This window comes from Suncus etruscus, chromosome 1 (genome assembly GCF_024139225.1).
Source record: "Suncus etruscus isolate mSunEtr1 chromosome 1, mSunEtr1.pri.cur, whole genome shotgun sequence".
Classification (NCBI taxonomy): domain Eukaryota; kingdom Metazoa; phylum Chordata; class Mammalia; order Eulipotyphla; family Soricidae; genus Suncus; species Suncus etruscus.
In genome coordinates, this window is record NC_064848.1 from 102,937,095 (window position 1) to 102,949,657 (window position 12,563).

Below are 12,563 nucleotides of genomic sequence, written 5' to 3' on the forward strand. Positions count from 1 at the left end.
TCAGATGAAACAGTTCATAAGGATAAAAGGAAAAGAGAGAAGTAGAAGAGAAGAACAGGATGATGAGACGTAAGAAGAATTAGAAAAACAGGAGGAAGAAGGAGAAAGGATGAGGAGGAGCAAGAGGATGAAGAAAAAGGAGGAGAAAGAGGATGAAGAAGAAGAAGAACAACAACAACAACAACAAAACACAGGGGGAAGAGCAAGGTTAAGGAAGAGAAACTGAGAAAATTGGTGGTGGTATTGTGCACAGGGAAGGTGCACATTTTATAACAAACTGAGTCATAATAAACTTTATAAATCTATCTCATGTTAATTCAATTAAAGAATTTGTTTATGAACATAACTTTAAATTTATGTTCTATTTCTTTAGCAATATAAATTTTAATCTTTGATAATTATATTTACTTGTTTTTAATATATAGTAATAAAATGAATATCATTTGTGAATAATCTTAAACTGCAACTTTTTCTGTTTTTAGGATAGAAAAACCCCCAACAGTGGTACTCATAGCTTACTTGACTCTTGACTCTGAGCTCAGGCATCACTCCTGGCAGGTTTGAAGACCATATGAGATGTGGGAAACAAATCCAGATGATCACCTGCAAGGCAAACAATCTACATGCTATACTATCACTCTGGTTCCTGCATTCTTAATATGAGTTTCAGAATATAAAATTTTATTTTATTTCTGAAGATCTTAGTCTGTCTTTCTCACTCTGAGGATGAGAATATGTGTCAATAATTGTTTTATGATTTGTGGATTATATAATGTGATGTTCCCTCTCTTGTGTTTCAGATCCATAAACTTGATGGAAATCCTGGGCCATATAGCACTGCCTTGTCTGAAACTAAAATGCAGGAAATAAATGCAAAATTATTTCTCAATAAATAAGAGGGATTTTCCCTGTTCTAGATTAATTTTAGCTTGCAAAGAATATTCTCTAAACTTTGGGCAAATATTTTGTCAAAAGGCATAGAATGTACTTGCAGGAATATGGCCCTACTGAAGAAAAGATTGTATTAAAAAGAATAGTAGTGAATGTATTTAGTACCAGAGGACATTTATGGTCTCTTTAAAAGAAAAGAACTATACCAAATAAAAATTTAAAAAAATATATCCTGCATTCACTCATTCTCTTACTATAAGTAAATTATAACTCAAACATGAATGTTATCTACCCAATTTAAAAAGGTATTAAACCTAACAAATACTTTCTGTCATTTAAGGACTGACTAGAAGCTATTCTGTACTTGAAACATGAAACAATTCTCTCCCAAATGAAGGAAATCCTGAACCCACAATTTGTTGCTTCAGATGTTCTTTGATATCAATTTGCATCTCCTTCAGATTCAGTATTCATATCTTACACTTTTAGAATACTTGTTAAACTTTTCTTCTATTTTCTGTTTTCAGTTTTAATCAAAATCATCCCATCAAATATTGCATTGGTTTATTTATTAATATAGAATTTGAGGCCATACCTGGAAGTTCTCAGGTGTTAAACACAGCTCTGTGCACAAGAATGCCTGACAGTGCTCAGGGATCATATGTGGTGCCAGAGACTGTAACTTGGGTATTCTGAATGTATGCAAACACATTAACCCTTGTACTGTCAGTCAGGCCCCATTAACCATTATTATAAAAAGCATTTATAAAGTGATTCCTGATGTTGTCATAAGGGGCATTCATTTTGAAGGGGTACTTGACCTCTGCAGTTCTCTGCTTTCTATCCTTGGGCATCCCACTACATCTGAAACCTCAAATTTTGACCTTTGTAAAACTTGACATTTCTGAAAAACACTTTAAAAAGGTTAATCCTTTCAAAGCTATTATTATATTAAAATCCTTTTCACTCAAAAGGAATATTTAGTCTTTCAAGTACAAACCTGTTCACTGTTCATTATATTAAAATATTTGAAAAGAAAGATTGTTCATTAAGGAATATTTAGTATTTTAGTTTTAAATGATGACAGTCCATCCTGATTCCCAGTAGTGTGACAAAAAAAATTCTCACAACCTCCTTAAATTAGTTATCTGTGCTTAGAGTTTTACTTAGATGATTTCTCTTAATGTTTTCATTACACAGTGCTGATCTAGGGACCATAATATGAAGTTGTGTCTTGGATTCCAGTTATAGCCTGAATATTCTTCACAAATTTTCTAAAAGATCAATTGGTAATATTTAACATTTTTCAAAAAAATAAGACTTGTTCATTGTTCACTGCAGTATGGCATCAAAACAAAAAATATATTGACAGAACAATTAAAAAGGGACACTATAGAACACGTGTAAAAGTACTGAATTATCAAAATTGAAATATGTTATAATATACCGTAATTAAAGAATATTGGTGCTACCAAAATATTTGTTCTTTGTTTAGAATTCTAATAGGTTATTTGTGTGGGAATGGTGTCAGGAAGGGTGAAATTTGTAGTAAATAATTACATAATAAGTCAAAGGGGAAAACATTCAATATTTTCAGCTTGTGGTTAATTAATTAAGGGTAAAAAATAAAACCTTATAGCTTTGTGGGGCTAGAAAAGATCTTAAATGTCGCTAAGATGAGTAATTTTCAAACCTCCTTATAAAATGTAAATTACATTAAAGTTCAAATACAAAATAAGTAAAGCAAAGTTGCTTTGTTAATTAGAACATCTACTCTGTATTATCTTTTCAAAATTACAACTCAATATATACATTCTTTTTTTTAATTCAATTTATATAAAGAGTATGTGTCCATAGTTGTTAGATAATAATACATTTTTCAGATAAATAAGGAAAATTATTTAAAATAATAGAAACTAAAGAGGAATGAATGTTAAGGAGAAGAAAGAAGGAAGAAGAATAAAAAAGAAGGAGGAAGAATAAAATGAAGAGAAAGGAGGAAGTGGAGGGAAAATGATGAAGGAGAATAAAGAAGAGGAAGAATAAGAATAAAGGAGAATAAAGAAAAAATAAATATGAAAAGATGATGACAGAAGAGGAAGAAGAAAAAGAAGTGGAAGAGGAAAAAGAGAAGAGGAAGAACAAGAAATAAGAAGTCGACAACAAATTTGTGAGTTATTTTATCTTCATGAGTTCATTAAGTCATGTCAGAACGGTTAGGAAGCTCTAATTGCTAGAAGACAGTTTTGTTATTTCATGTTTCTGAATGTTAAAGAATTTCATCTATACATTGAAATCTAAATTGGTGTATTCTGATAAGGACTATACTAGTATCAAAAATGAAGTTGTAGCAGACACACACTCCAGGAATTTTAATTACTATTATGAATACTGCAACATTTGTGGTGCATATTTTGGTTGACATATTATCCAAAAGTACCAAAAGGCAGGGTGCCCACACGCACCTTTTAAAAAAGCCTTGTTAAAATAGCTCAAACACTGGCATAGCTAGAGTTTGATTAGATTAGCATCTCTGCAAAGTGGTAGAGTTGAAGAGCATCAACGGCAAAGGAGCGATTATGAATGCAGCAGACATGGCTTTCGCAGGGCAGGGTCTTGACTCACCGTCTCCTCTCTACATTGCCCACTTTCAGATGCGTGGTTGGTGTATATGATATTTCACAGCTGGTTTATATCTCTTTCAAGAGCAGATTGAATCTCTGGAGTTGGATGGGTGCAGACAACGAGACCCCAATATATACATTCTTGATGTGATTGGAGACAAGTTTAAGAATCAGTGTTTGGACAGACAACATAAAATTTGGTTTTGGGCTTCATTTAAGACACTAGAATGAAACCTGAACTTATCCTTAGTATAAATAGTGTTCAATGTGTTGAGCCAAATTGAGAGTAGAGAAGATAAGGGACTAACTTGCTTTACACATATTTAGTTTTACACATATTTGATCTCCAGCACTAAAATCTCCTGAGTGCCATCAGAAGTTATCACTGAATACAGAGCCTGAAGTAAGCCCTGAAAACCTCTGGATATGGCCCAAACCCTAACCTTGCCTTAACCTGGTCACTATCGTTACTGACTTTGTTCATCAGCCATGCCACTGGTCCCTTCCATATTGTTTCCAGGGAATTGACTTTATGTTTCAAGGATTTTTTTTCTCTATCAAGGGAACTTAAGAAAATGAAGAGGAAAACAGTTTAGAGTAGGCTATTTAAGAACTACAGAAGAGAGAAACAAAAACTATTCCTGTGCACAGATTATCATCTAGGTTTTGGTATATCCTGCATCTAGTTATGGTGCTGTTTTAATGCATAAACTATGCACTATAGTTATTGATGTAATCCATATCAAATGTCTTTCCTTTGTAGTTGTTAAAATAAAACATGATTCATGTCTCAAATTACTATGTATGATCATTTGAGTCTTTTCCTTATTAAAAACAATATTATCCCTAAAACAGTGTTTATAATTTTTACCTTTTAATTTTCATTGAGACTAATTTGTAACTGCAAACCTCCATAATAGGAGCACTAAGAATGCTTTCTAATTCCTTCTGGCCTTCTGTGCTGACAGCAGACATTGTATAATGTCTGGCCTTGTACATGGCCAACCATGTACAATACCAGCACTATATCTGGTCCTCTATGCACAGGACAGAAGTATGCCTTGAGCATCCCTAGAAAAAACTTAGAAACAAAAAAAATTTAATGATCTACAAATTTACTTTGTCGTTATTCTTATTCTTGAAGATTTGTGAGAAGCTATTTTAAAAATATATTTCAGTGATATTAAAATTTTATTTACATGTTGCATAATTACTTTTTTAGTTTTGAGGTCACATAGTGTTGATACTTAGGAGTTATGCCTGACTGCACTAAGGAATTATCCCTGATAGTTTGTAGAGGACCATATGAGGTGTGGGATTCAAACCCAGGTCAGCTACATGCAAGACAAGGACACTACCCACTATACCATTGCTCCAGCCCCACTGCAGAAGTACTTTGATAAGGTTGAGTAAAATATATGTTTTTGGGAATGTATCCATTTATGTTTATTTTATGTTTAGTTAATGTTTGTGGAAATTTAATTTTAATTAAATTAATAACATAATTTATGTTTGTAGGATTTTTTATTTATGTTTATTTAATGTTTATGTTAAACTTATGTTTCTACAAAAATGTTTGTGGAATAAGTAAATGTTATTCTCTGACAACCATGTGAATTTTTAACTTCATTAATTTCAATAATTCTCTTGGATAAGCAGATAGGTTAGTCGAAAGTTTATGAGAATATATTTTGATTTGAGTGAAGCAATGCAGCATCAAAGTAGATTCTTAGAATGGCATAAAGAACTTTTTTGGGGGGCACACCCGGCGGTGCTCAGGGGTTACTCCTGGCTATCTGCTCAGAAATAGCTCCTGGCAGGCACGGGGGGACAATATGGACAACGGGATTCAAACCAACCACCTTAGGTCCTGTGTCGGCTGCTTGCAAGGCAAACGCTGCTGTGCTATCTCTCCGGCCCCAGGCATAAAGAATTTAATACTTTGGGATTTTAGGTGACCTTGAAATTTAAATAATTTATAAAAAGCTCAGAGCTAGAGGTGATAGCATAGTGGGTAGGGCATTTGCCTTGTACAGGCCAAACCGGGTTTGATCCCGGTTTGATTCTCTGTGCAGAGCCAAGAGTAACCCCTGAGTGCTGATGAGCAAGGCCCCCCAAAAACAACCATCAACTAATCAACCAACCAACCAACAAACAAAAAAGAACAAAAAATGCTCAAGCCTTACCATCCTACTCTTTTATTCCTGTATTCTCAATTCTTCTTCTTCTTCTTCTTCTTCTTCTTCTTCTTCTTCTTCTTCTTCTTCTTCTTCTTCTTCTTCTTCTTCTTCTTCTTCTTCTTCTTCTTCTTCTTCTTCTTCTTCTTCTTCTTCTTTCTTCTTCTTCTTTTTGTTTTCTGGGCCACACCCAGCATTGCTCAGGGGTTACTCCTGGCTGTTTTCTCAGAAATAGATCCTGGCAGGCACAGGGGACCATATGGGACACCGGGATTCGAACCAACCACCTTTGGTCCTGAATTGGCTGCTTGCAAGGCGAATGCCGCTGTGCTATCTCTCCGGGCCCTCAATGATTCTTCTTTGACTTATTTTTTTCTTAGTCTTTTGAACAGCAAACAAAAAATTAGAAACGAGTAATATGGTTGTACCTATAATATGATTTAAATTTATGGCATCGTGCTTACTTCTAAAAGCAAGTCTTCTCTTAGTTTTATCCAAGTTTATGGTTTAGGGAAAAAAATGCATTAAAATGAACATTTTAGGAAGGCACAGTTATTAAGGTACCCTAGTCTCTTCACATTATTCCAAAGATAAATAACTTTTTTTGAGAGGGGGCACAACCAGTGATGCCCAGGGGTTACTCCTGGGATATGCACTCAAAAACCACTCCCTCCTGGCTTGAGGAACTATATGGGACACTGGGGGATCAAACCGTGGTCCATCACATATAAGGCAAACGCCCTACCATTGCATCATCACTCTGGCCCCAGATAAATAACTTTTTAAAAAAAGAAATGTTAAATAGAATACTATATATCTTGATTTTGAGTAATTCACGACGACCAGCAGTTTTTTTTATTTTTGTTTGTTTGTTTTTTGCTAGCCCTCCCCAAATAAAAGGATTGAGGAGTGTGTTAGACTTTGTGTAATGGAAAGGAGAAAGGACAGGTACTGTCTTCATATATGTGTACCTTAAAAAAATCATTTGACAAGAAAAAAAAGGAGAACATAAACAGTTATGCTTAATTTTAAATTTCCCTAGGGTTCTAGCATTTCCATAGGTATTTGAACTGGAAAATTAAAAAAAAGTACATGCAAAGAACAGCAATAACTCGAATTCCCTGGAAACATTTGGAGAAAATAGACCAAGGAGTGATTTTTGGAAAGGCTACAATGATCAGCGTTTAAAAAAAGAAACAAAATGCTGAAATTCTACCAAAGGGGGACCTCTAGAACTAAATTAAACATCAAATTATAGGCCTTTTCACGTGCAATTATTTTAGCTTGAAGATTCAACTAGCTTTGATGAAATAAACTCTGTGGGAGATCAGATTACAAGGCCACTAGGGAGCTCCTTATCATTTAACCAGATATTTAAACTAAATGGAAGTGTTAAAAATAAACTGGTTATTAGGAAAAAAGAAACACACAATGTCATTTTGCTTATTAAAAGTACTTGTTCCTCAACACAATTGTTTCAATAAAATAAAATTTCAAAAAGTACTTGTTCCTCAAAAATAATAAATAATACATACCAAGAAACTAATATTTATTCAGTAGTAAAAGCTGATTTAGCATACTATTTTATTTACTGTCTTGCCTTCATATGCCTTTGTACTTAAATATTTCTCCAATATTTTTCTAAACTATATTTCCCTGTCTATTTTGTCATATGAAATGTGATTCCTAAGGGTGAAAAACAAGAAAAATATTATTATATTCTCTATAAAGTCATCTCTCTGGTGTAATAATACTGCATTGTGCATTTTCATAAAGTAGACATCAAAGATACATATTCTTATTGTCTTAGGGATATTTTAATAGACCAGTTTAGCAATCTTTCTTAAAACATTTGCATGATACCATTAAAATGCTATTTTTGCCAATGTGATTTTGTTAGTACAGAAAGTTCATACTTCCAATGGGATATTTTATCATTTATAATGAATGAGTGACATACAAATGATAGGTGATGTAGGGGAAAATGGCTGCAGTAAAGCAAGTCAATAAACATTTATGGTTAGAAGCATGTTAAAAATATGATATAAGTTAGTCTATTACAAAAAACTATAAAGGAGATATTTACAGTCCTTAGGGACCCTTTAAAAGTTGCTGCTATTTCTCTTTTAATACTTTTCAATATACCAAAGAAGAATGGGAGTTATATAAAACAAGTTGAAATTATTGGCAAATATATTCAGAGATGAAGAATGCAATACTCATTTATAAACTTGTAATGCACATCTGGAGAGTTGTCTTTCAAAAATAAGATCTTCAGAGATTTAAAAGTGATCTAAAGATTTTTGACCCATCTAAGTATTATTAACCTCTTCAATAAAATTTTTAGTGTTAAGGAGAAATCATACAATACAATTTTCTAAAAATGTAAGAAGTGGTGATGACCTTTTATATAGAAGTCATCGTTGATGGTTAAGGAAACAAAAACTAAACTATAGATTATTAAGATTAATGTTCTATTCTTGATTCCATACTGCTTTACTTAATTAGTAGGGGATTTGTTCAATTCTGCCTAAAGAAAATCCATAATAATGCACAATTTTACATTTCTAATTTTCCCATTCTCATAGAACCCAGTGACTACATGCTGAAATAAAGTTCATCTTACAGTTTTGTAAGTTTGAGTGGTTATGAAAGTAAATTATTGTTACTATGTTGAGAAGCAATACTTATTGTTAAATTTATTTATACATATAATATATATGTATATATATTATATATAATATATGTTATATATAATATATAATATAATATAATATATAATACATATAAATATATTTATAAATATATTTATACAATTGTCATGTGTTTTAGTATTAAAAAAGTTTTTAATTTGGCTGGAGAGTTAGCATGGAGGTAAAGCATTTGCCTTGCATGCAGGAGGACAGTGGTTCGAATCCCAGCATCTCATATGATCCACTGAGCCTGCCAGGAACTATTTCTGAGTGTAGAGCCAGGAGAATCCCCTGAGAGCTGCTGGGTGTGATCCAACCCCCCAAAAAGTTTTTAATTAAAATTTTTATAGTCTATAATTTTGAATCATTTTTGTCATTGATACTTTATTATGGCATAAGTATGATAAATATTATTTGAAGAGACTAATAATATTTTGTCACTTTTTCTTTTAAAGGTAAAATATTGCAGGATTTGGTAAAAAATCCCAAGGCTCCATCAATTACATTTTTTCCCACAACCTTGTTTTACTAATCCTTAAGTAACTTTCTTCTGTTATTTTATTATTGTTGTTTTATATAAAAACATTTTGTAAATTCAACCAGGTGTCAACTTAATACTTTATTTATATATGAAACACTACACAATTTTGCATGTCATCCTTGCACCGGGGCCATGCTAATCTTCTCTGTATCATTCCTATTTTAGTATATGTGCTGCTGAAGCAAGCACAACTTAATACGTATTAATTTATATAACAAAAATATATTTAATACCCATATAGGATGCACTTATTTTCCTTTCTAGCAACTCAAGTATTCAACATAAACTCTTTATATTATTTTCTTTTTAGTCAATATTTTTAGTTTTGCTCTTTAGTTCAGGATAATGGTCTTTACCTATATTTATTACTTAAATTTTCTCTTTTTGAACACATTATTCTATGGACTTTTTTGAGTCTTGTTTTCTCTTTAAATGTTTGTATACATCTTATTTTTGCTTGATGCTTTGATTCTACATGAATTATAGGGGACTAGAAGTTTTATTTACCATTTATGTACTGGCATTTCTCCAACTGGAATAAGCACATTTTTAAAGCTAGACTTTATATTAGTATGAGACAATACTCCTTATTTACATTGTCCCAGAAGACTATATTGGCAATATAGTAATAGACTCTGGCAAAAATTCGACCAGCTCTGATAGATTTCTCAGTACCAATTTGTGGCTATTCTTCAACTTCTAGATCCATGAATAGCAGATTAGTAATCAACTAATCCAGTCTTCAAACAAAATGGACAACATTCTTCAAACTTTTAGTGGTCTTCATAGAGAAATACTATCACTTATTTGATGCTATATTTGCATATACATAAAATTATAGGACACTTCTACTTGAGGATTTTGAGAAAAGATGAAAGATGTGTGTACAGCTGAGTCAAAGTAGATATAAGAGCTCAAGTGACAATATTTGAATACTTGGCTGCCATAGTTGGAAGATTGTCTAGAAATAATTCCATTCAAACCCCTCAATTTACATTTGTGAAAACACACCAGATTAATGAGGCATAAATAAGGTTTTGGAGAAAGAACCACATATCCTTAATTTTGGGAGTTACTATGCAATATTGCCTCATCTTTGATCTTCTTAGAGTAAGATGTGCTTTTTGTACATCTTGTCATATGTATTGTAAAGCAATTTATCTCCCCCCAAATTACATTGCTTTTATTTTTATACATCCCATTGAATAAATAATGAGTGCATATTCTTAAGTCAAACTTAGAAAATTCATGAAAATGGGATGATAATATAATTATGATTTATTATTTTTAGCCCATCACTTAAAGATAGTCATTGTTTCTCCCTAGGTTTATACTTTTTTACCAAAATTTCTAAAGGCATAGATAAAAAGGCATAAATTGAGAGCAAGGGCTTTTTGTTGAAAGAGACACTTTATATATCAGCTTCATACCTAGCAGCTGATTTCTGCAAACCCAGCAGATCCAGGGTGTTTGTTTTGATGTGTTTATGGTGATTTTCTCATCAATATGGTCAAGGGAATAATAGCACTTGTCTGATAAGGTTGTAGAATTTGCAATTTGAAGTCTTAGTCCATTTCAAGGACAAATTATATAAAATTTTTAAGCTATTGCTATTTTGATGTATGTTTTACTTTTTATACCTGAAGAATATTTCATGCATCTGTCTTAACATCTATCAGCAATTACATGTTCTACTTTACTTAAGTTGTTACCTGTTATATCACACCTTGCTTTCACTGAAAACAAAGACATTCCCCCAATTTCATCTTTCTTTTGACCAAGCCCTTTGACAAGTTCATCTGAATCTTACTCGACCCTACCCCTCTTGGTTGGTTAATAAAGAGGTTTTGGTTATGCTTGGTGTGTGGAATGGGACCATGAGGAGACAAGCGAACCAACTCCATGATTCTCTCCTGACTGGCCCATTTTATTAATTCTTCGTGACTACCTTGCTTAAGACCCATTCACCTGGGGTTGAAAATTAGATGCATGGGGTGATTTCAGTCACCTCTAAAGAAATGTTAATGATATAAAATGTACATTTGACTATCACTTTATGTCTAAATAAAAGTACATGTGTAATATAAAAAATAGGAGTAGATGTTCAAAGTCATATCTTTCTAGAAACACTGTGGTGGAAACCAGAATACTATTTTTGAAAGGAAAATTTGTTCACATAATTCCTCTCTCTAAAAACAAGATAATTCTTTTACTTGACTTAAAACTATCTAGAGTTATTACCCTGTCAGAGTATAATCATTTCTAAATTATCGTTTCTGCCATTTCCTTCTCAGCCAATTAGAGTGGATAATTGAGTTAAGGTCTTCATATAGCATTGCTTTACAACTCAATGTTCACCTGGTGAATTTTATTTTTTCTGTTCTCTAAGGACTGTCATTATCCTGATAGTTTACTCTTTTAGATCAATGACTACTAGTTTTACCTTCTGATATCTTAATATTTTAGAACCTACATGTGTAATTATTTGATTGTTTGCTGCATATTTTAATACACTCCTTAGTAATTAAGGCTCTGAGTTGGCCTAAATGCCAATAAATTATAATAGTATTATCCAGCCTGTGTTGTTTCCATAAATCTTTAAATTCTAAATTCGTAAAGTATACCAGTAAATATCTCCAACTAAGTATTTAAAAGGCATTCTGAATATAGCTTTTGCTAAATATCTTTGTCATAGTCCCAAAAGACTCTTTTCTTGAAGTTTTCTTGATGTAATAATCCTTGAATCATTTTTTTGTTTTTGTTTTTGGGTCACACCCAGCAGCACTCAGGAGTTACTCTTGGCTCTACGCTCAGAAATCACTCCTGGCAGGCTCAGGGGACCATGTGGGATGCTGGGATTCAAACCACTGTCCTTCTGCATGCAAGGCAAATGCCCTACCTCCATGCTATCTCTCCAGCCCCAATCCTTGATTTTTTTATAATCAAAATGTATTTTTTCAAAAAATCTTTTATCTCCACTTAATTACTCAAAATTCAACTAATAGATTAATATCTTCCCTTTAGTGTTATGACTCAACTATTACCATTTCTATACTTATATACAATAACTATGAAAATCTCTTAATTTGCTATTTTCTTGAGGGCTTAGCCTAATTCTCATTTCTGCACACCACATCTGGGAAAGATATCCATTCTATCTGCCTAGCTCTCTGTCCTTTAGAATAATGTGTAAATATAATGTGTAAATATAAAATATTGGGAGACCGCTTGAGGAATGCCCAGGTAATCTGGGAACTGCTCTCACTAATAATTGACTAAGGGAACTGGGAAGTATAATTTACAGCCTTATGATTTAATACTATTCAGGCCCAGTAGTAGTTGGCTGTTTTCAGAACTTATTCAGGAGTAATATGTGGTACCAATGACAGAACTCAGGCTTGATAAATGCAGGCTATGTGTTCTACTCTGCTTTAAGCCAAATATTCTGAGTCCTACAATATTGTTTTAAAATAAAAGCATATGATGCCACATTATGTTTCAAAAGTCATGATTTCCCATATCACTCCAAAAGAAAGCAAAATTATTATAGCAGACTATAACATTTTACATGATTTATGTCTTTATCCTCAAATCAAATTACCCCTTGGACTATGTGTATCATTATTAACCTTCTATA

The 12,563-nt window shown here is 32.6% G+C and overlaps 1 non-coding gene across 1 annotated transcript; it reads right to left on the reverse strand.

Moving 5' to 3' along the window:
• Positions 1 to 9,008: 9,008 nt before the first annotated feature.
• LOC126027592 (U6 spliceosomal RNA) lies at positions 9,009 to 9,115 on the reverse strand. Its single transcript, XR_007502290.1, has one exon. It is a non-coding gene; the product is annotated as a U6 spliceosomal RNA (small nuclear RNA).
• Positions 9,116 to 12,563: the final 3,448 nt, after the last annotated feature.